The 21232-nt window shown below is 37.6% G+C and overlaps 1 long non-coding RNA gene across 1 annotated transcript in view; it reads right to left on the bottom strand.

Annotated features, from left to right (window-relative positions):
* Window positions 1-21232, bottom strand: part of LOC135416227 (uncharacterized) — a 78058-nt gene that overhangs the window by 22274 nt on the left and 34552 nt on the right. Inside the window, exons 2-4 of the long non-coding RNA XR_010431491.1 lie at window positions 13698-14062; window positions 13242-13318; window positions 1470-1624 (exon numbers count right to left, since the gene is read on the bottom strand). This is a non-coding gene — a long non-coding RNA (uncharacterized LOC135416227). The remainder of the gene's footprint in view (window positions 1-1469; window positions 1625-13241; window positions 13319-13697; window positions 14063-21232) is intronic.

The raw sequence follows: 21232 nt of genomic DNA, 5'->3' as shown, positions 1-21232 counted from the left end.
TACTGCTGGTTAGCCCAGTGGCTTGTTTGCACATGCAGTGCTATAGTGCTGATGGGAAAGCTGAGTGAGCTGTTTGTAGTTCACTGAAGATGAAGCAGATGTGGGCTTTTGGGAAGTGAGATGAGCATTTCTCTTCCTCCATTGTTGCGGTCATTAGCAAACCTTAGGATGAAATTCTCCCTTGGGGATGTAAAGTGGGACTTTGTTTCAGAGAAGGCAGAGGAAGAGAAACATGAGGTAGGATATGGTCCAGTGCTTCTACTGAAGATCACATATCTTATGTATGTCAGCTTCCTTACCTACCTAGCACCTGTCTAGTGGCCAGCAGGAGCTGAGGCTTGCTATAGCCATCAGGGCTGCCTGCTTTGGCTCACCTCATGAGAAATGCCTTCAGCAGGAAAACTGTAAAGTCCTGTGGCTCATCAGAGGCCGTATGACTCATCGTAGGGACAACAGTAAAATAGCCACCCCAAAGCCAGGATCTCTGTCCACCACATCCATTCAGAGCAGTTGTTCTTGGTCATTTCCTTTGTTCGTTCATTTTCTCCTCTTTCTCAAGCTTTTATTTCACTTCCACATCAGAAGGATCAGGTTTGTGTTTTCCAGGTCTTTAAGGGCAGCATATGGGTTTTAGTATATATAAAACACTGCAAACTGGAAGAGCAGAATAAGGAAGTGTGAGGTGGTGATGAAAGCAACAAGGGCATATTTGCTAACAGGCACAGAAGGTAAGAAGGCTGGAAGACTTCTTGAAACCTTGCTAAATAACAATATTATTACTATACATTGTGGAAGGAAATATCACTTAGGATTCATGATTCTTAAAGAGTTAATTACATTTCATGAGATTTTCCTTTGAAATATATTAGTAGTACTATGCCTCTCCATTCTACATGAAATGAAACGATGCAAAACTTTCTCTAGGCATCACTGGAGTTCAAAGTAGCACCTAAAAATTCTTTCTTCATGCATTAGCCAAAAAAACACCAACCCAAATTGATGTAACTGTCACATAATTAAAATTGTATTCTAGACCATTGATAAATAAAATCAAGAGAAAAACTACACATTGCTGGGAATCTACTGTTTCAAGTGGCAGTGATCATTCAAGTAAAACTGATCCCAGCAGAGCTCCACAACTTTCAAACCCTGAATAACTTGAGAAACATTAGATCCTAGTACTCCTGACTTTACGACTGAGTGGCCTCAAAGCTATCAGAGACACTAGACCTCCCAACTGGTTCTGTGTACTATCTCTTCAATACATCATTACTGAAAGAGAAGTTACATAGGAACTGAAATTCTAGTCACCCACTGCCTGTGGCACACACCGCTTGCAAATTTCAATTGCAAGACAGTGTATTCTTGGAATTTGAAAAAAGAACTAATAAATGCAGAGAAAGAATTGTTTAATTTAGGTCATTAGGTTTCTCAGAATATATAATAACATAAAATATTACAATACTTACAAGACACCCACACATTTCTGTGAATTCTTATATGTTCTATGCATTCCTGATGCATTCTTGTTAGCATTTGAACATTCCTGGGCTGTTGTACTTGCTGCCCTCAATTACTTCAACAAAGAATAGCTCTTTCTTGGCTCTGTTACCACTTCCACCTGCTGGAAAGGAGGGAAAAAAATGTCACTGTACAAGTAAATGGGAATTCTGAGATGTTTTCATTTACTGAAGGTTGGAAAACGTCAGAAATCTCTGCCTCTTGAAAGCACTAGTGAACACTGTTGTTGAAATTGTTATTGGATTTTGAGATATTTAAAATCCATATGCAAAAAGCTTATCCATTTTGAAACAGAGTTGACTGGTGCAGTGTCCACATGGCTGGAGTCAATAACTCCTGGATTATCCTCTTATTTCCATCTCTAGCTCACCGGTTGATCTTTCTGTCAGGTCTGAAAAAGATTCTGTCCCAGTTTCCTTACCGGTAAAACAGGCTATACTGATAAACACTTACTTCTCCAAGGCAGCTCACTAGGCTTTGTGGGATTCTCTGCTTGATGCTTGTAAGAGTAAATGAGCTCTGTGAATGTCAAAAGTTCTTACATTATAAAGTCATGACTTTACGTACAGTTCAGGAACTTTATACACAGATTCCAGGGCAGACATCATCCTGGGAAATAGAAGGGCTGTAAGAAAAACTGGAGCAAGGAGGAAAGAATGCTTGAATGGGAAAAGGAAATTACTTGTGGGGGAGACAGCACCATGAGAGTTTCTGCTATTAGCAGTCTTACCCAAAATAATCTTCTATGCTGCGATTCTAGATAGAAACAGGTTGCAACTTCATATAAGCACTCACAGAATTGGGGCTTGAAGAAAACAGGAAATAACACACATTTTTGGGGGGGAAAGATTTTAGCTGTTGGGAGCACTTCATGGTGCAGAAGACACAGTGGAGCATGGGAGAACCATAGGGTCCTGTGTGGGAGTCCTCCAAGAAAAAAATCCCCTTTACAGTCTGTTTTGTCTGAGTCACTCCTCTTTTGAATCATGAGGTTGATTACACTTGCCTTCGGCACTTTACTAACCCGTGATAAAGATGTAGCTTGAAATCCCCTCAGCACTTCCTCTGGCTTGTTTTGTTGAGCATATGGGGGTAGACAAAATCCTAACCGGCCCAAATATATTCTTTCTTGAGGAGTTAGACACCTACCTCCTCTAAAATTGAGAGGATGCTGCCAGACTGTGGCTGTCCCTTGTGAAGAAGGTGTAATTTTGCACAGGTCCCTCCCACCTTGGAAATGTAGTGCCTAAAATAAAGACTGCTACCTGGCCTACCTGTGAGGGGAAATGGAGCTGGAAGTGTAGAGACTGACAAAGTTACATGTGTTTTATCTGTTGTGATAAGCACAACTGTAGTGAACCAGCACCAACAGCCAAGTGTCTCATTGCTGCTTTCCAGGTGCTCTAATCTCTGCTTGCTCATTGAACAGCCCTTCACATTTACCTGTGTTCATGAGGTAAAGAAGGGAGGAAATTCATAAAGCTGGAGTGTTCCCACAAATTTGATATGGGAGAACTGCAGTTTCATTTTTTGCTGAAAATAAAGGTACATTTTGAAAACAGTCTCTTTAACAGTGAGATGTGCACAGTAGATGGAAATTTTTGATGATTTCAGTGGGAATTAGGCACCTCTTAATATTGCATTCATAAAACTGTAATCAGCTAAAACTGCATAGGATGTGCACTTAACCTTGGAAATTTCCCTTTATATATATCACCTGAGGAAAGGATTAATCTTGTATTTGAGACATGTGTCTCTCTCATCTGTAACCATGAGGATAATGTTTAATATCCAAGGAGGAATTGAATATCTTGCCATTTTAAATAAAGAATTATAAAATGTTCTAACAAATATCTTCTGCTTTGCTAAAAGAAAATGTGGTTCTTATGGAACAGAAGTGAAATAAAACCAGATCAAGAATAAGGATTTCAGATGTGGCAGAGAGCAGAGCATGCAAATACCCTAGGATATGACAAGAGAGCTGCATGATCATATAGCGGTAAGTTCATGGTGATGACAGCTCTAGTTCAGGTTGTTAAACAATCTCCAGTGGAAATCTGGTTTCTTCCTCTCACAGCTTTTTCCTTCTTCCTCTTTCAGGTAAAATTTTTCAAGTCTTTGTTTGAAATCTTACATTCAAATGAAATTAAGAGCAAAAATGAAATGGGGAAAAATAGGCATGTATCTATTGTTCTGCAACACTGGCATCTATGCATTTGTCATGAGTGGAAGGGATTTAAAAATCCAGTGCACCTAACCCCACAGACTGTCCTGGTCCTCTGATATTTTAGGCTGTGTCTCAGATCAGGATCCATATCTTAAAGAGGAAGTTTTAGGCCAGGGAAACAGGTAGTCTCCCTACAATTGCATAATTTTCTGCTCTGCACCATGGTCATCCCAAAATCCTCAAATGTGAAAGATCACAAGCAGGACCTTCTATCAGGAGCTGATACTCATCCTTTGGCTTATTATACATATAAAACATATGATCTTGTTGGAAAAATCTGTCACAGAGATGGACCTGAACTATGGGTTATATTAAATACAGAAACAGAATGCACAGCAGTCCTGCAGCTCTGCTCCTGAGATTTCACTGAAAATCTGCTCTGAGCTCAGCACCATGGGAGTTGTCAATAAATCTGATTCAGTTGTTTGATTGTTCAGGAGTCAAGAGGGTCCCAGCAAAGCTTTTTTACGTTTCTGCAACAGATTTCCTAAACTCCTCTTCAGTGTGTATGGTTCTGGTCTATTTGCAGAAGTTCCTAATTAGATCAATATCAATGACAGTTTTAGGGGGCATGAGACAAATTCATTTTCTATATAGGATCCAAGGAGAATATTATGAAATGCTGAAAATATTCATGTACATGATTGGACAAGGATGCTTGATCTTATTAGACTTTCTGATTTGGTAGATTTTTGTACAGTTTGGGAGAGAGGAATAAAAACATTATCTTGTTTAAGGGCTTTTCTGCTCTGCATAACTTTTATATTTTGATGGCCTTTGTCATTTATGCTGCAGTGACTTTAATTCTCAGGCTTATTGTGTTTCTGATATTTGTTTCCAAGTGTCATTTTAAGACTATACCAGATGTTTTCCTTTCAATAAGGTTATCTCTTAGTTCTTCTTTTTTGGCCATCTCTAGACAGAAAAAGCCTAATATATTACTCTGCTCTCTCTCATTTAATTTGTGACTTTTTTTTGTGGCTTGGTTACTATACTGAGACATGCAAATGTGTATATGAACTTGACATCAGATGCTAACACAACTTAGGTGTTCCTGATTGATAGATTAACTTGTTTGATGTGTTGTTTTTGTTTTATTTGTTTCTTTTTTTTTCTGCTGAAGATCACCATAAGTTTGATGTATTCAAAATGCAGAAAATGTTAGTAAAAGGAGTAAAATAGCCAATGAATGTGCCTTATTAAGTGAGCTCTGCTTTAGTCTTTTCCTGTCACAAGAATTTAAGTTAAATTCACTTAACTTCTTCATGATAGTTTCAGTGCTTTCTATGTTACATATGAATAAAGTTAATTTGATCACAGAGTTAAGTCCAATGTCCATTATGTTTTCAAATATCTTTGAGACTCTTGAAGCTAAAGTGAATTTTTATGGATAGGTAGTTGTATGGTATTACCATATTCTCATGGCAGGAACAAGCAAACATCATTCACCCCCCAAAAAACAAGGTCCAATTCCTTCTCAGATTTTAAGATGGCCAGAAAATAAAATATATTAAAAAAAAAAAGGAAAAAAAAATAAAGCACGTGGTAAAAGCTGGAATTAAGTGCCTTGTCAGCATTTTAAAATTCAGTTAAATACCTCTTTGTGATTTGCGGTGTGTTGTTCTTTTTTTTAGAGTTTATACAGTGTAGAGAAAAATTTAAGAACATGACAGTCTCAGGAACCCTTGTCCTTCCATTGCAATAGTGTAACTACCCTCTGGCAACCACGGCATTGCATACCTGTATGAAGAACACGAGGAAAATATTTAATGTATTTTTAGACACCTTTTAATGCTACTCCATAATTAAAGTAATTTGTAGCATGTATTAAATATTATTACATTGGTTTTGTGTTCTGATTTTTAACGACTTTTGAAAAGAACCACTAATAACAGAAAAATAACACCATGTTAATTAACAGCATCAATTCAGAGTGAAGTTAATGGCACTGTTCGCATTACTAATGTAAGCAGAATTTGGCCCTTAGGAAGTCATTTCATATGGCAGTTAAATGTTTGTCTCTGAAGTACCAATGCCAGGTTCTTGTAGATGACTGAAAGATTCAACTATAGTTGGAGAATGTTTCTGCCCTCTCAAAACCATGGAAAGAGAGGTTGCAGCAGTGACCTTGAGGGAGGAAAACCAAGGCAGAACAGAAAGACCAGGAAAGGGAGATTAGCCCCCAGACAGCAATCAAGCAAATGAATGAGACTTGAAGGATAAGGAAGAGTCAAACCTAGACAAAATCTAGGGCTGAATGTTACAGCAGAGACCAAAGCCCAGGTTAAGCCACCATTCCTCACATCTCTGCCCTCCAATTAACACCAATTCAAAATGAAGACAATAATGAAGTTGATTTTCCTAAGTGATGCTTTCTCTTTGCATACAAAGCTCTCTGGCCTGCATTTTAGTGTACTTCACAGTTTTACCCACATTCTCAATTCACTCTTTCAGCCTGTGATCCTAAGTGAGGGCTTCTTCAAAACAGACCTTCAAAAACAAGAGCAATTATCACCTCACCTGCTTCCTTTTGTTACTGAAAAAATTGGCTCTATCCGTTCATTATTGAGCTCCACTGTAATTTGTAACAGGGGATAAAGCTAGAGAAAGAAAATTATTTGATTTATATTAAGAAGATATTTTAGAGTACTGTTTCTAAAACATGGAATGAATACTATTGTCAGTGTTCTTATGGTGTTCTCAGTGTCCTCATTGTTATATTAGATCTATAAAATCACAAGCCCAAAGAAATTTTTTAAAAAAACAACCAAACAAAAAAAATACAAAAAATCCACCCAACTATGTTCTTTAAAATGATTTTTCTTCTTTCTCCTTATTATATACTTTCTACATTGTGCAACATTTTAAATTCTGAATCCCAAATGGATATTCCCAGCTTGCAAACAATCTTTATTGAAGGAAATGTGATACTTTTTGAATATTATCTAGCTAAGGATTTTGAAGTCTTTTGGTAACACTAATTAAATAATTCTCTCAACAACTCACTCGAGATACTATTATCAGTCCCACCTTTTAGCGGAGTAAATTGGGCCTGCCTTGTCCAACCTCAGATATCAAGCCAGTGAAAGCAATGAGCAAAGAATAATGCCAGACTTCTTCATGCTTTTCAACACTTCAACTTCCAACCATTCTTTTGTCACTGTGCCATACAACATTCCTCCGGCCAAGAGTGCCTTAGGGGAACTTTGTCTTTAATACACTGGAAATTCAAAAAAAAACTACTGCAATTTGGACACGAATGTTTTGAGGCCAATGCATGAACATTTTTAATAAAATTTCGATTTCACAAAAAATTGTCCATCAATTCTCCTTCAGTAAGAGATGAAAGAATTCTTGATAAACTGCCTGTTTCCTTTTTTTTCCCTCAATGCTTTGTGACAGAAACTGTTTGGGGGCACCCCTAGAGGTGATGGACACCTTTGGCCAGTCACAAGCAGTGGCAATCTTTACCTTTAAGATGAGTGGCTGGCTACATTCCTGAGCCATGGATGTCCCAGCAAGTGTTTGTCAGCTGTAGGTTTTCAGAAACTGCCAGTAATAGTTAAATTTCCTCACTCCAGCCTATGTGAAACCACTGAGGATCAGCGGACCAGATGAAACAGGTCTGTGGACCCCTCAGGTAGAATAAGATGTTTGTTTAGTTAATTGCTTGAGAACTTTTTTCCAAAGGTATGTAGTATGTAGCCACTCTCTGCCCAGCCTGTAGCGCTGCAGGGGGTTGTTGTGGCCAAAGTGCAGGACCCAGCACTTGGCTTTGTTGAACCTCATCCCATTGGAATCAGCACAAGGAAAGATGCTTCCTACTTATAAAAACCCAAACAAATAAAACCCCAAACAATCCCTCACAACAAACAAACAAACAAACACAACAACAACAACAAAACCACTAAAAAACCCCACAAAGAATAACAAGGGCTTCTATAGGTATGTTAACCAGAAAATGAAAGTCAGGAAGGTATACCCCCTAATGGAATGATGGAAAACTGGTAAAAATGGATGAGAAGAAGGCTGAAGTACTCAACAACATTTTTGCCTCTGTCTTCAATGCCAACCTCTTTTCCCACACCTGGGAAGATCATGGAATTGGTCCTCCTAGAAGCTATGTTAAAGCACGTGGAGGACAGGAAGGTGATTCAGGACAGCCAGCATGGCTTTGACAAGGGCAAATCCTGCTTGACCAACCTAGTGGTCTTCTATGATGGAATGCTACATTAGTAGCAAATCCAAGCCATTCTATGATTCTATGATACTTTTTACAACTTTTGGATTCCAATGGAATGGACAGTGAATCAAAACAGGAAGAGACACTAGTTCAGGTTTTACAAGAACAAAGTATACAGGACGCTGGATCCTCAGCTGCATCCATTCTAACTAGAAACCTGAATGGGAACACTGTAGCTCAACCTCCCCCAAACAAAATGCTCCTCAGCAAAATGTCCATGGATCACTGCTTTGTCTCCTGGCTTCGTCTCAGTTTTGCCGCTTTATATTTTATTTTTCTCTTAATGAACCAAATTCTTGAGTCTGGAAGTAACTATACACTCTACCCATCTTTCCCCCTAGAGGCTGAGAATAAGGATGTGTCCACCAACTATAGTGAAGACTACATGAGATATATGGGAGTTAAACTGTTCCTGTCTAAACCCCTCCAGTGTGCTACTAGCCTGCAAAGAAAAAAAGAGAGAGGCAGAGACTGTTAAATTTTTCCAGTAATCTGATGAGAAGAGAGAGAGACAGACAGAGAGAGTTCACTTGGTTAATTTTCTAGCCAGCAGCTACAACAATGCTTCTATTAGGAGATATGAAAAGAGACAAAGAGATATAATAGCTATAGATTGGCTTTGTTGGCCAGAAGTTCTAACTGTGCTGGAGGGATAAGGAGGTACAGAGGCATGCTCTCAAGGGATATTTTTTTACTTTAATATCATCATTTTGGTGCATCTCTAGCTGCACATTCACTTAACACTGACTGAAAATAAAGGTTTTAGCATATCACACTGCCTGACCAGATAGCTGAAATGAAAGCTGGAAAAAAATGCATTGACCTTGTCTTATTCTCCTTTGCATTGACTTCGGGAGACTCAGACTCAAATTTTGTTGGTCTAATGTTTTGGGTAGAAACCTTTCGTCAACAGATACATTTGTTTCATCTTATCTTTACTCTGCTTTTCCCCCTTATTAGAGAAGATGGGAATGTGCCATCTTTCTTCATAGTCTGCCCAGTCCACTGTTGTTAGACTATTTCTCGAGCTTATTTGTCAAATCCCTTGCCCAAACCTTTCTTCTTGTCCTACTTCATTCCAAACAAGAAACTACACATCACTTGTCTCTTTCATTCATTCTTAAGCTGAAGCAGTACGTTCTCCTAAAGCACAAGCATCTGAGAGTTACACATTTTCACATTTCTCATCCACGTTAAAGCCAAGATCATTTTTTTTCCCCTTTACCGCCTCCCTCTTCTTCTGCTGACTGCTTGCCTGGATAAAAATAAAAATGCCTTAAGCAAATCCTTTTGTAACCTTATATATTGGGATGGTTAGACCAGAGCTCCTAACATGAGAGAACACATTTCCAGGAATGGGTGTGTGCCTGAGAGTAAGAAACTAGACAGGACTGGGCATCCTGCAAACAGTCCTGGTTTTGTGAGCTAGCTAACCTCCATTTTTATTTTCATGAGGGTCTGACCTTCAGAAGAGAATCTCTTACAAATTTATGTGACACCCAATAACTATTGTCCCAGAGATATTTTTCCTTCCTGTAGACATGTACATAGGTGAGTTATAAATGAAAAATGGAGAGATACAAATAAAAAGGGATGCATATGTATACATCGATTTCTGCAATTTTCATGATTTTATGCAAGTCAGAATTTACCCATTCCTCAGTTTATCCAGCTATAAAGTTACTGAAGCCTACAGTATTATAATAAGAGTGAGACTGTGCTAATTAGATAAGTATGCCAAATACAGTGGTCATCTAGGACTCCACTGCTATGCTGCACAACTCAGAGAGCTTCCCTGTTACAGCCACTACAAAATTTAAATCTTACTAGATTCAGGCTCCAAATGTGCTTTCTCAGGGTTAGGTCCGCAGAGGGATTTGGGGCAAATCAATCCAAATTTTAAACATTGCAAAGATCTTTAACATCTCACTCATCTGTTGCCAAAGTCTGAGTCTTTAATTATATACACAGTATTTAACTTCTTCACTAAGAGCAATTGAAAACTTCATCCAGCATGCCAGATAACCAAGTGATTTGGGCAATGGTTTTGGATGTGGAAAAAAAAAAAGACCTAAAGGAAAAAAAAGACTTCAGTCCCTGCTGCAGATCAAAGAAGTTAAAAATTTTAAAACTGCTCCCTGACTTTTTGGAAAGCAGTCTGAAAGCAAGGGCTTGGGTTGAAGGTGTATTTCTTTCTATATGACTCCTCACAAGGACAGCCTAACCCAGAGCTAGGTGCCCAGGTCCACTGTGATTGGGAATCCCAGGAGACCCCTGGTCTCTGAGAGAAGAAATCAGCTTCTTGTCTGGTATGTGCTTTATGAGATGCCTAAAGCATCCTGGTTTTCAAGGATTCATCTCTAGGTTCCTCACTCCTTGCTATTCACATGTTGCCTGCAACACTTGGGACAGCGAATTTCACTAAGCTGCCAGGCACCTAAAAATTGTATGTTGCATGACCTAGGTCCTTTTATAGATCTAGCCCCCAGTTCACTACATATTCCCGTGTTCAGACTAAGCTCATCCTCACGTACCTGGGCTCACTGCTAACAGCCTATGACATACAGCTGAGGTCATTCTAATTCCCTCTAGTACAAGGTAAGGGATACAGATGCAGGAGGTAGTTCATTATGGTATTATAATCATGCCCTGCTTATACCCCAAAGTCATTCACTTCCATTAAAGGCCAGGAGAGCGACTGTGAACTGAATCCCAAAATGAGTAAGTAGCACTGTTTGGAAAGGAGGTCGATGAGGTCATGGTGGTATTCATGGTGATGGCAGCGCTCATGAATTCACCTATTATTTTTTATTTCATTGCCTTCCCAGAAATCTTTTGGAGCTTTAAATAATTACAACCTGTGACACTATTTGTTTAGGATTTTGTTTCATTAACCAACACACATTCCTACTCATTCCTCATTTTTCCTAAATTCAAATATTTGGTATTACATACAGGCTAAGCAGCTGGGCTAAGTGAAATTAGCAAAACAAGTGGATCTAAGAGAATGTTAGTTTTCAGATATCTTTTTGTGCTGTCAATGTAGTAATGATTGCAAGGACTGTCCAATAAAATCATTAGTATTTTCTTCTTTAACTCCGGAAAAGACATATATATGAGTCCTGAAGGATATTGACTGCAAGCTATCGAAGCAGAAGACAATCACATGGACAAGGAAATACTAGAGGTATTTTGATACTTACTTGTTTTTTATGGGAATGAAAACTGCACAGAAGCTTTGCAGGATATCTGGGTCAGAGGCAATCCTAGTGGCTGTGTGCAACAATATATACTCCCAGTTGTTCCTACGTTGAGGACTGAGAAGTCACACATCAGGTGGACTAATCTGTCACACTTTTGGTCATCAAGTGTGCCTCCAAGAGCCACCAAAGAAACAGCATAGTAAATCCAAACAGCCCTTACTCATCTGTTTAGGTTCGGTTCAGGCTACATAATCAGGATATAAATTTAGGTAGATCTGAATTCTTTCCTGAACTGCTTGTTAAGGCCTAAAGAAGAAAAGCAAACTGACCTTAAAATCAGATTTTCTTCCTTTGGTGTGAAAGAGAAAAAAAAAGGAGAATTTTCTAAAAAAAAGGAGATATGTTTGTAAAGACTGTCTAACTTTTTATCCTTATTGATTCTTTCTTCATGAGATGTTCAGTAAAAGAAGAGGAGTAAAGCAAATGAAGCCATTGAAATTACTATCAAGAGTTATATCGAAAATAGGAAAGTTAAAATCAAATACGTCACTTCTCTCTTGGCAAGACACACATTTTTTTAGTCACAAATCCATTTCAAATACCTTAATAGTTGCAATTCAGCATTTCCCCAAGAAAAGCTAGAAGGCCAATTCCTAGGCATGGAAGCCATAAGAACATTGTACTGTTTAGCTATCTCAGATCTGTACGTAAGGAGACAACAACATTCACTATTAAAAAACCCAGAGTGACACACAGGATCTGTTTAGGGGCACTACTGGGCAACATTGTTAAATGATGTAATGTGCAAGGTGAAAAGGAACCTTATCCAGGGACACAACAGAAGGAGACTTAGCAGAGAGAGAATTTCAAAGATTGATCTGGCCAATATTGATCAGATTCAGCGACCAACAGTCAGAAGAAATCCTTTTGCAGATTCTAGTTGGCACTGCAGTCAAGCCTTGTGGTTAGTGTACTTATTTTATACAGCATTTAATGTTTGTGGCTGTAAGTGGTCAAGACCTCAATTTTATGTCTGGTGGAACCTGGTACAACACAATGTACTAGTACCATGCCTGGGCACTTGTTCAGTACCATCTGTTAAACAGAAGTGTTCCCTGACAGCCTGCCATTTAACTATCAGACTAGTCCAACACTGCTTAACTCATGAGTGCTGACAAGATCACAGTACGAACTGATATCATTAATTTATTATTACTAATATTATTGGTTTTATTATTAGTCTACCACTTCATTCCCAATCACAAATAGAGCCCAGGGCACTGTAGAAACATTACATAAAATAATGTCCATAACTCAAGGGCATTACAAGTGAAATAAGTAGAAATTAGATAGGCATTGAAAAGACTCTAATTACTGCCAGGAAAAATGATGTGGTACTTGTTTGCTACTAAAACGTCAGCATTTGCCAACAATAAACTCACTGTATTATTCAACAGGATCCTACACAGTTAGAGTATGAAATTATCAGGGTTGCTGTAATTTGGGGAAGCAGGTCTTGTTATACCATCCAACTATTTCTGTTCCCCACATGCATCCCCATTCTTTGCTCATTCGACCCAAGCTATTTGAATTAATGGTCCAAACACTAGATATAGCAAGGATGGTACTCATCAGGGCAAATTCACAAACTCTAAGGAACAAAACAAGATCTGGGCCAGTGTGCTTCTTCTCATTTTATATCAAAACAAATCACAAAATGCTCCAACTTGACTTTTTAAGAAAGTAATTCTGGATCATGCAGTGATATAAGTCAGAAAGTCCAACATGCCACCAGCCTATTACAGCATAAGTAATAAGAAGAGCAAGTCAAAACAGAAACAAAAATGGAGCCCTCGTGTATGGTTTGATTCTTCAGGGTTTTTTGTAGACTTTTTTTTTTTTGGTTTAAATCCTTGCTTTGGGACACACACAAACAGTTTAGCATTCTGAAATCTGTTTTGCTGAAAATAGAGACAGGAAAAGGGAAACTTACATCTTTAATTACTATCCTATTGTTGGTAGAATTTATAAATTATGATATTGTTACCTGAGGGCTTGCTGACAGACTGCATCGTTTTTCCTCAGTCTGGCTCTAATCCCAGCTTCTATTTTTTCTTTCAAATCCTGGAATGCAGACAAAAAAAGGGTTTCCCTTCAATAAACCAACTGTCTGAACCCAGATTACTGTTCTGTGTCACATAAAGGATCTAACATTAATCTCCTCAGCTTTTAAACAACAATATAAAATATCTACAGTACTTCCTAGTCTCTTCTCCAGGTAATGGAGTTTATTTCATCCAACGATCCTTATAAAATCAGAATAGGGTTCAGACTGGGATTGAAACAATTGATTTGCCTGGATATTGTACCCACCATTGGTTAGCTCTTTAAACCCTAGTCAGTAATTAGCAAAGGTTTACCTGCCCAGCACTTAGTTAGATGGAAAATTAAAGACCAGTTATTTATTACTTGAGAAATGCATTGAAAAACCTACTTGTCATACCTTCCAATGCCAGTGCTTTGAGGAAAGCAAAAGGACCTAAACATGAATGAATGGAAATATTGTCAGGAAAAATAAATTGTTTTTCAGTGGCGGGTAGATAAGCAAAAAGAAGCCATTGTTGAGGGAATCTCCTTCCAGTTCGTTATTCGGCATCCTGTGCAGTCATCTATCTGCATCACAGTGGAATAAATTCCTCCCCAAAATGCAGTTGCCAGCACCCTGGATATCCCACAGGAATCCCCAGCTGAAGGAGTGTGCAGGATATGCAACTGTGGCTCCACTGTCAGAGGAGCATCATGAGACTTCCAGAAGTTGACAGGAGATGCTTCACTTCAGCTTGGGCAGTGATTGTGTCCATCTACAGACTATAAGCAGTATTGATTTTGGTTAGACAAATGTATAAACCACATCTGCTTAAAGGTGTTCACACCTTTCACTCAGCAAACAACTCATTCACTCGAACTCAGTATTGGGGTAATACATGAACCAGAAGCTTTGTTTGAGATGTCTTCCTTCAGACAAACCCAAGTCAATGAGAAATAAGCATTGAAGGTGACATTGCTGCAAACCTAAATGTATTAATTCTCAGATCCATTCCTCTTTGGTGAAATCCCTGCCTAGCTTTCAACTGGAGACCATACTCTTCATCATCTAAAACTCTCATGCCAGATAATACTGCGGAAAAGCATTCAGACAGCATTTTTATCAGGAAAATGAACAGCGTCATCACAGTTAATTCATCAAATAGGTACAGCATAAAAACAAAGAAATAATTATTCCAAATACTTTCTGCAATTCTGATCTGTACATAGAACAGAAAATATTAGAACTACAAAGGCCCTTTCTTTTTATTGGATACAATTCTATGGCACAATAAAAAACTAGGCAGCATTTCCCAGATTTTATGTTCTGATCTTTGCTTTATTCAAATTTTTAGCTTGGATGAAATCAAACTTCTTTAGAAGTACTAAGCAACCAAATCAGTTAGACAGAAACAGAATCTGAACCTAACATTTACAGCATCATTTGAAAATCAGTGCAGAGGAAATTAACTCTATGACTTTACAATTAAAAAGACCAAACAGACTACTTCAGAAAAAGTTAGTCCCCTAGGGAAAAATGAATGTAACTGTCTCCAGCTATATAGAAGACACCAGACTCAGAAGATACAAAACACTGAGAGGTTTTTTTTCCTTCTTTTTTTATGGTCTTTGCTGCTACAAGCAGAGAGAGGGGAATTTGGAATTCCCTGGGCCCCCATGGAACCCAAATGTATCCATATTCCTGTAATGCAGTTCTCTGCATAAATGTACTAACCTCCCACTAAGAAAATTAGCTCTTTAATCACTTGAATCCAAATAAAGCATTGTTATATCCTAAAGGCACTAAAGTTCTGCACTTTTAAGAGAGTGTCTGAACATTTCCCAAACACAAGTAGAGTGAGGGGAAGTTCTTTTAGTTAATTTTCTGTAATTAAAGAACAAGTCAGGTAGAAACCAAAGCTGTATTTGTGATATTGCTTGCTAAAAGCAGAAGGTCTGCCTTCCATGATTCTTATTAAGTGTAAAACCAACACAAAAATCAGCAAGAAAAGAGAACAAAAGATTGAAGACTCTCCAGTGTTATTCCTATAAAGGAAACAGTCTAGATTGAGGCAACAAAATATATTTCATACTCTTTCCATGTGCAGTAATTTATGGAATTTCTGGTTAAAAGTTTAGCTTTTCAGGTTTGAAGTGAATGCTTGGATTTTTCTCAGGATAACCCAAATCAAATGGTTCCCTCATTCACAGTTAGAATGTGCTGACCGAAGGAATAAATTAGGCATGCAAAAGTGAGATGTAAAAGGAATAGCTTTGGAACACCTTAAGTGACTTCCTTCAACACTTACAAGCTCCAGAAGATTCTGCCATCAAATCATCTTCCTAAGATCCCTCTTAAAATAAGCACACTGCTCAGAGAAACATACCACAGAGAATGTCCATTGTCTTGATATATTGATATGAAACTAATAATGAAGGAACTGTCTCTTTTCATGGGTTCCTCACAAGTTTGGCTGGTGATGGAATTCATTACAGTCTACTGCTTTTAGAAGTTTTTCCCACTCTCAGTTTGACTAATTCCCTTTGACTTCATGCTCAGGAACTCTCTCCTTGCTCCAAAAGTAGAACACTTCATCTTTTGAGCCTGTAACAGTAAAAGCTTCCCCTTCGAGTCAGTGGACACAAAAGATTAGTGGAATTTTGCTAACTTCGAGGCAGGCTGATCTCTGGCTGAATATGTGCACATATACTGCACAGACAACCCTACAAGTTGCCTCAGTTGTGAACAGCTTGACAAGTTTGGTATGATTACAGTTGGGATCAACATTTCAAGACAATATAATTAGTCTGTCAGGTGTTTAATTCATTGAGCACATTAAACTATCCAAGTTGTCCTCATTAAGGCTGTATTACGCTAAGTTCAAGTTAATTTTTAAGTAAACGAGTAGTACCCTTGAAATCTTGAGGCTTTTCATATGCATAATGTTAAACACATGCATAAGAGCTGTAATAAATAGGAGTACTGGCTCTTTTATCTTAAGTTGGGGTTTTTTAACTATTTATCATCATTACTTAAAAGTTATTTGAGACTATTTTAATTTGTTTGGGGTTATTTTTATTTGTTTGTTTGTTTTTCTACATTGTCATTATTGTCCTTGCTGTGCTATTTTTAGATGCTCATTCATAGTGCACCTTGGGCTAGGACCCCTAATCAGGGATCAGGATCTCATCCCATGCTAGGTGCTGTACAAACATATAGTTGCAGAGAGTTTTAATCTAAATGGAACACATAGATATAGCCAGATCATGAGCACAAGGCAACTATGAGAAAATTCAGAGTACCTGTATTAAGAACAATATCATCTCTCAGTCAGAGGAACCAATGGTACATGACAGGGTGGTTTGTTACATTAGACTGCAAAGTTATGTTCCTCTTACCTGGCACCTGGATTGCACTGTGTTGAGAAACATAATTTATAAATATGTCAGGCAGCATTGTGATAAGGGCACAAGAGTGGTACTAAACAGACTTGTTCACTTCTAGTTCAGTTGATGAATGCCACTGCACCTTTGTGTGATGTTGCAAACTGGAACAGTCTGGCTTATTTGGAAGGCGAGTGGCACATAACAGGCAAGGTTTCTGAGTGAGGCTCTTACATGTTACTGCAATATAAATATTTAGTAGGGATAGTAATAACAAATGTAGATTGTATGTTCAAGTCTCCACACTGGAGTCTACTTAATTACAGTCTACCCCAGTAGATGTGTGCATCTTTGCCCCATAGGATTTCACCTGATTTCAGAAAGGTTTACATATCATGTGAGAAAGATCAAAAGGAACTGATTACTCTGAGTAGAGGTTAATTGTCATACCTTATTTCCATATTGCAAAAATACTCACTTTCACCCTATATACATGAAAATAGAAGTTAATATCAAATAAAGCCGCCAGAAAGAGTGTCCCTAGCTTCACTTGGGTCTGAATGGACACCTTGAAGGAACTGCATGTATTGCTCTAGAATGTTACAAAGTCACAAACGGTTATGTATTGAACACAAAAGAATAAAAGTGTAAATATATATATACCACATTCACAAACACACACTTTGGAAGTACCTGTCACAATCTATATCTTCTCCTTCCTTATCTTCGAAAATCGTAGAATAATTTCTTAATCTGGTTTTAGTTAAACTTCCTCTGCTGGTTCTGGAACCCATCAAAAGTAACACTTGAATAGAGGGAGTGGAAATTATAATTAGCCCCTGTCACAATTAATGCTGCTGTTGTAAGAATTCACAATATGCAAAGCAGGTTCAAGCTACCCTATGTGTCAGGCCCTGCTATGACGGAAAGAAATTGACAATTCTTGGGTTAAAAGGCAAGAAAAACACATTATCTTCTCCACTTTACGGATACCATCTTTTTGCTTAGTCAGACTTAAATTGCCCATTACAATGAGAAAAATAGAAAGGTGAAGGATTATCTTAATAAGTGACAATAGTAGTAACACTAATATCGTACATATCTTTTGCACTATAGCAAAAGTATAGTCTGCTATATTCAGATTTAAAAATAAATAAGTAGCTAAATCAAATGAAACTGCAATGCAACTTACTATAAGTGTCACAGAAGTAAATATAACACAGAGTTAGTTCCATGATAAATGACTAAGCACTCTAGGCATCATTTGCTGACGCTGATTGGTTGCTGCTGATATGAATCAAGAGTAATTTAGAAACCCAAAGTAAAACAAAAAAAAAAAGAAAATTGGGATTTTTGTAGTTGCCTTTTAGAAATCTTTGTACACTTCTAACTGCAAATAACTTCCCAAAGAACAGCTTAGTGCACGTATTATGAAAAAAAAGCCATTTTTATCATACTCATTTATGCATTATCCTTTCGCTTAAAGTACTGAACATAGAATACTGGTTTTCATGAACTTTGGCTAAACTTTTTTTAGAACACTCAAAGGGAGAGGAAGAAAGGCCTGACCATTTGTCCAATTCTAAGAAGTCTAAAGGTGAACAGGAATTTGTACTGGTAAATAAATATTTTCATCTAAGCCCAGAATGTTACATTTTCCTGACCATTGATAGAATTTCTTTAATTTCTGTAGTGAAAACAGCAAGTGACTTGGGAGATGATCCTTAGAATAAATTGATGTTCACAACTTTGTCATCAGCAGCTGTAGTTACCCTGTACAAGTTTTTCTGGGATATATGTGCTATAACTGCATCACCACAGAGAGTGTACACGGTAATATCCTCCATTTTGGAAAGTAAGCATATGGATTGCTGAATATAGAATAAATTGGTGAGCTGAAAGGCACTGCAATCTGTTACTCTTGTATTTATACAAGCATTAAATCAAATGTTGAATATAAGCTTAATATATGGCTTCAGGAGAAGACTGACAAATCATTGATATTTAAAAGAGGGACCTTTGAAATCTTGTTGTAAGCTTCAGTGTTCTCAAATTCATGAAGGTGTACCACTTGCCCAACAAAACAATTTCTCTTGATTGACTTCACTATCAGAGTCCTGTCTCACTTGGTCAGACCTATAGGGGCAGCCATACAACAGACTGGAACAAATTACAGTGACCTGAGGTGTACATTGGGAAAAAATTCAGGACTGACACCATTCCCCCCCTGCAGACTTCTCAGTATATTATACTGAAAGAGGAGAGCAGAATTCTTTGCATCAGATGTTTCTACAGGCACTGCCCAGAGCACTTACAGCCCCTGGGTTAATTATGGAGCCACAGTTTCTACCATAACCTACCTGCTCTAATACTGCTCTCTCATCCCCTCTAGTGCATTGCTATCCAGGGGAAATTGGAACATCAATGCACTAACCAAAAATGTCTCCATAGCCATTACTGTACAAAAAGCCAAAGTGTTCATAAAAAAATCAAGACAGATGAATTTTCTTAATAAGTGGCTAAAACATCCTTGGCATTTCTGGAGCTATTTTGCTGCTCAAGGGTTTTCAATATGATGCTCTGATGATAGAAGAACCACTTCTATCAAATATTAAGCTACTGTAAATTTACTATAATTGAATAATTTGCCTCTTAGCTTTGGTTCACTAAAACTGTAGCAAGGTTCTCATCTCTAAGCGATCGTTCCACAGTCTCTTTCAATATATGTCATGTCAGACAAGGCTCATATATAGTACCATTTGAGATTAGTAATTCCAAAGCCAAGGAACCTTGTAAAAGATCTGGATGATTGACCATAAAGTATGTAAGTATTTAGTCAAATTAAATTGCTATTAGGGTTTTCAGCTCCATATTTAAACACAAAATAGTTAAATAAATCTTTGCTACTTTAGAGAAGTACTACATATGAATTCAAATGAATAAAGCAAAACCCACAGGGATTTTCAGGAAAAGGAAGTGGGGAAATATTTGTAATTTTCTGTGGCCACTTCTATATGACAAGATGATCTGTACAGGTTTTTCCATCCCTGGAAAAGATAATGGTGACTTGATAGTAATTCTGTAAGACTTCTTTCTCCATGAACATGATCTTGACATTAAGTAGGTTTTTAGTCTAGTTTAACCTAATGAAAGAGAAGACCTCGCACTTTCAGGAGCTGATTGGCAAGACAATAGTGCCCAAGTTTTCCACAAAAAACTCTCTCAATACAAAAGAGAGCTGTTATCCTCACTCTCTGTGGAGTAAATCCTTTGAGATGTAAGTTGTTGAAGAACCCAAGCATGCCAAGTAATCACCTACAGACTCTGTGATCTCAATGATTTTTCAGGTGTGCTGTTGTTCTGCTCTATATCCAGCTTCTGATGGAACCTCAAAACTGGACACTAACTAATAGTACCCTCTTATCTTGATTTTTTTTAGGAGTGTATGTGGGTTTTGTTTTTTTTGTCTCAATGTTTTTGTGTAAGGAAGCGGCATATGATGTTTGTGTTGTACTTCTGTCAACGCATATGAAATTCTCATATCTATAGTAAGTTATTTCTAATTTCAGGGATAAGTGTAGGTATTGTATTGATCCTATATTCTAACTGCCTTAAAGATATCAGTGAGCAGGAAGGACAAACTGTATCTGTCACAGGGAATCACTTTAGTTCTTGGAAATAACAAACCTGAGAGAACTATGAATGCAAGATTTGATCTATATCAGAAAAACGACTCATTTAATGCTATTGAATAAAATGCATTTTTTTTAAAAACAGTCATTATTTTAAGAACTAGCTGCTTGGAGACGTACTAAAAATTTACTGGGAGCTTCTTCAATGTAAATGAAAGTATTAGAAATAGTCTGCTAAAGATAATTTCTAGTTCAGTTTTCAAGATCAAAACTATTTTATAGTTTTTGAGTCAGTGCAATATGTGACTAAATTTGGTGTAATAGTGAACATTTTGTCCACAGCTACACTAACAGTAATAGTGTGTGTTTTATCTAATTACTCTTTAGAGTTTATTATAACAGGGACAATAAATAATAGTATTGAAACAACTTTTCTCCTTGTTGCTATTCATTTTTTGTTATTGTTAGGATAAAAAAGTAAAGGACATTAGAAACCACTAAAAAGTAAGTTTTTTCACGTGAATTTGTCAGTACAAGATGGAAAGAAGGAGGTAAAAATGTCAGAAAGGCTGTGTGGTATGTACCTGCATACGTATACACCATGTGCTCCCAAGAAGCCATTTTGGAGACTGAGGTGTAGGGGCAGGAAAAGATTTCTTTTTTCTCCCAAGCAGACCCATACAACACATGGGATTCCTGCAACTGTCCGAAAGGGGTATATATTTTAATATGAGTGGATGTTATTGCACAACAGCTCCACAAATATTCACTTGGAGTTTTACATTAATTCATTCTGAAGGTCTGCATAACCCATATCTGCATATCCAAATGCACTGGCAGGAGAATTGACCAAAACCAACAAATTCATGCTGAATATTGGGAACATATTTGAAAAAGTCACTGCTGAATTGGTTGATAAGTGAATTAACAACAAAAA

This window comes from Pseudopipra pipra, chromosome 6 (genome assembly GCF_036250125.1).
Source record: "Pseudopipra pipra isolate bDixPip1 chromosome 6, bDixPip1.hap1, whole genome shotgun sequence".
NCBI lineage: Eukaryota > Metazoa > Chordata > Aves > Passeriformes > Pipridae > Pseudopipra > Pseudopipra pipra.
The sequence above is the reverse complement of the archived record's forward strand: the minus strand, read 5'-3'. Positions and strand labels throughout refer to the sequence as shown.